This window comes from Petaurus breviceps, unplaced genomic scaffold (genome assembly GCF_028583685.1).
Source record: "Petaurus breviceps papuanus isolate PSGF00001 unplaced genomic scaffold, PetGlider_PUasm1.0 470, whole genome shotgun sequence".
Taxonomy (NCBI): domain Eukaryota; kingdom Metazoa; phylum Chordata; class Mammalia; order Diprotodontia; family Petauridae; genus Petaurus; species Petaurus breviceps.
In genome coordinates this window covers 6,749,524-6,753,776 of record NW_027186350.1, presented here as the reverse complement: position 1 = coordinate 6,753,776, position 4,253 = coordinate 6,749,524, and positions in this window count along the sequence as shown.

Here is a 4,253-nt window from a genome sequence, read left to right as displayed (position 1 = left end):
CACACACACACACACACACACACACACACACACACACACACACACACGATTGAATGTAGTACAAACCCATTATTTTTACAAATATAGATGCTCAGAACCAGAGAGGTTAAGTGACTTGCCTGTTGTCACACAGCCAGTATATGTCAGAAGAAGGACTTGAATTCAGATCTTGCTGACTAGATCTAGCACCAGCTTTCTATCCAATGCTCTTTACTACTTCAATTCCACAAGCATTTATTAAGCACATTTTTGTTGCTGTTCAATCATGTCTGACTCTGTGACCCTATTTGGGGTTTTCCTGGCAAAGATTTGAATTTATTAAGCACATGCTATATCCTGTATGAGGCAGCTAGATCTTACAATGGATAGAGCTCTGGGCTTGGTGTCAGGAAAACCTGAGTTCAAATCCAGCTTCAGACACTCACTAGCTTTATGACCCTGGGCAACTCACTTAACCTCTATTTGCCTAAACCACTGGAGGAGGAAATAGCAAACCACTAGGATATCTTTGCCAAGAAAATCAACAAAATGATCTGTGAGGGACTGTGTTACTTATACTCCAGGAATATAAACAGTCATTGCACTCAAATAGTTTAGGGGCATTCAGCATGTACACAGATTAATAAATACAAATGCTTTTGATTATTAAATTTAGTGTACAATGGTATATTTTCACATTGTATACATTTTATACATAGTATATTTACATATACTAAATATAGCAAATAGTAAATGTAATATAGTAAACAGCATAATAATGCTCAAAAGAAATCACATTATGAGTTTAAAAAACTGCTTTTTTCATTAAAAATGCACACTTTTACAAAATAGTAAAAGAAATTTCAAAATTGATGTGATTTTTCTGCACCAAGGAGAAAAGTTAATATATCACTGAAAACAAGGTTCTTATCCTGGGGTACAGGAACTTGCTTTTAAATATATTTTGATAATTATTTTTCAACATAATTGGTTTCCTTTATGTTCCTGTATGTTCTTTGTTATGCATTTAAGGACATTTTTCTAAGAAATTCATAGGCTTCACCAGAATACTAAAGGGGTTAATGGCACAAAAAGGGTTAAGAACCCCAGATCTAAAGGAAAGATTTTAAACTGTAGCTTTAGTAATAGTAGGAACATCATTTGTTTCATCATGGCAGCCTTAACCAAACGAAATAACACCTCCATGTATTTACGAGAAATAATATGATGTAGTCATTGGATAGAGGGCTACCTTGAAGCATAAAAGAGCTGGATTCAAGGACCTTGGAAATATACTGGCCATGTGAGCCTGGTTTTTGTTATTGTTTAGTCATTTTTCAGTCGTGTCTGACTTTTTATGACCCCTTTGGGGATTTTCATGGCAAAGATGCTGGAGTGGTTTGCCATTTCCCTCTTCAGCTCATTTTATAGATGAGGCAAACTGAGGCAAATGGGATTAAATGACTTTTCCAGGGTCTCACAGCTAGTAAATGTCTGAGGCCAGATTTGAACTCAGGAAGATGAGTCTTCTTGACCCCAGGCCTGGCACTCAACCCACAGCACCACTCAGATGCCCTGTAACTATGGACAAATAATTTAACCTCTGTGCTCACAGGTTGCCAATTTCTGAGCATTAGTAAAGTTTCCAAAATGGGAGTTCCCACACTAGAAATCAAAGGTCCAGATTGTTGAGGAAAAAAAATGTTAAACTCTACTCTGCATTTTTAGATTCAAGTCTGCCACAAACAATTTATCTGGGCAGCTAGATTATACAGTATGTGATAAATGAATTGAATAAGTGAAGCATTTAATAAGTGCTTACTGTGTGCACATGTTGTTTCAGTGATACACACAAAATGCTCTCAAGTAGTTCATAGTCCAAGGAAGGGGACAACACTGGCTTTGTAAGTCAGATGGAAAAGTTTTATGATCTCCGGGGTGCGACAGCAAAGCAGATATTAATACCTCTATTTTAAATTTTTTTTTTTTTGCTTTTTGGAGGGTTAAGTAACTTGCCCAAGGTCACACAGCTAGGTTTTTTTGTGTGTGTTAAGTGTCTGAGGCCGCATCCGAACTCAGGTCCTCCTGACTGCAGGGCCAGCACTCTACTCACTGTGCCACCTAGCCGCCCTAATACCTCTATTTTTTAAATTTTATTTTTTTAATTTACGGAATTGTAATGGCAAGCAAATGAATACTTAGCACCTTGTTTCAGTTATTTATTTAGCACCAAGTTTCAGCTCAAGTGTCTTTGAGCCTCTCCCTGATTATATCAAGTCTTTGTTAAGAAACAGGATCTGTTAATCCCACAGTGGGAGGGACTTGCCAAAGACAGGAACAGGAAGGATGTAAGAGTTGGGCAGAACAGGGAGGAGCTAATGACAGATAAAAAGCTTAAGCACAGCTGGGATGGAGCATAGTTGAGAAGGGGAAAACTTGTGGTGTCCAGCACTCTGTTTGTCTGTTCTGTCTGTGCTGATTTATGTTTGTGATACTTTGTACAGAAGCCCTAGAGCCTTACTGGAAGCTATGAAAGAGGATGTTCTTATCTGTTTACAGAAGTCCTGGAGGAGGGTTTCAGAGATCCTGGGACCATACTGATGATATGTGTTGAGTTCTCAGACCTTGTTTGTGTGTCTGTGTTGATTTCACAGGCAGATATATAGTGAATTGGTGATGGTGCTGGCAATGTGTGTGAATGTTGTTTTGGCTCTGTTAAACTTTGTCTTCCCAGAAACAGAAACTGCAAAGGACTTTAGGTGGAATGGACACTGTGAGCTTCAGGATGGAATGGGAGCTGGATGAGGAACTGAGAGCTACCTGCCTGTGAATCCAGGTGGTAGTTGGGTAGGTTCAGGCAAGAGCTAGACCCATGGAATCTGGGAGCCAGCCTTGAGTCAAGATGAAAAAACCTCTTTTTGGGTACTTCGTGCTGACTGAGAAGATCATGATTTACTGTGGCCTAGGGGGTGGGAGAACTTTGCACTTTGTACCTTGTACCCCTGAAGGAGGATTGAGTTAAGTATGATTGGAAACTAATCTCCAATCAAAAAGAAAGAAGACTTTTTGACTGAGGGATTAAGACAATGTAACCTAGGAGTGGGAAAACTTTGACCTTTGTACTTTGTGTCCCTTAAGGACTGCTCCTTAAGGATGACTGAGTTAAGGACTTACTAAATGATATCTTTTCTTTAAAACTATATGGCCACTTTAATGATAAGTTATGTTATATCATTGTGAATGCTGTACCTTGGTTTCCATGAATGTTTTGCCTTAGTTTATTGCTGAATAAATAGAGAGTTTACTATATTATGTGATCAGAACCTTAAAGCTATTCACAGCAGCAGTCCTCTGGAGGAGCTGCTCATGCTTGGCTTTACAGGAATAAAACAAGCATTTCCATGATATAATTTTTTAAAAAGATTATTGCACATGAAACTGCAAACCTGTTATGTACAACTTGCTATTCCTTTTAAATATATAATCTATAATATGTAATATATTAAATTTATAATAAATTAATATATAATATTTGCTTTAAATATATATCATAAATTATAAGTAATATTTAAAAGTTATCATGTAAATTTCTATTTTTCTTTTTCCCCCTCTTATTTTTTTTCCTCCCCCAGTGTTGAAGGGAATAATGGAAAAATTGGGGCACTAATTCATTGTTGGTGGAGTTGTGAACTGATGCAACCATTTTTGAGAGTGGTCTAGAATTATACCCAAAGAGTTGCTGCCTATACCCTTTGGCCTAGCAATACCACTGCCAGGTCTGTTTCCAAAGATGATTAGGGAAAAAGGAAAAGAAAATATATGTTCTAGAGTGTTTCTGGCAGCTTGCTTTCTGTTGACAAAGAACTGGAAATTGCAGGAATGCCCATCAATTAGGGAATACCTCTTCTTTAATGTCATTATTTAATGTTATTATTCCCAGGGCTCTTGGATTCAGAGTTTTGTGCTGTTCCTACCAGGGTCTGTGAGGAGATGGTGGTCAAGACAGTGGTGATGGTTTGATTTGCCTGACACATATAATTTTCCCTCAGGGTGCCTTGCTGCTTCAAGCTAGACAGGTTTATATACCTGGAAGAGATGGTTGGAGAAGGGCTCCTGTGCCTATCTCCCTATTGGTGGCAATTGGTCAGCAAATGGTGCTGATGATGAGGAAGCATTCCTCCCCCTCTCCCACCACACACAATTTTTCCTCATGAAAATGGCTGTGGGAACCAGACTGGAATTAGTTCTAATGGTCTGCTATTCCCAAGGTTCTT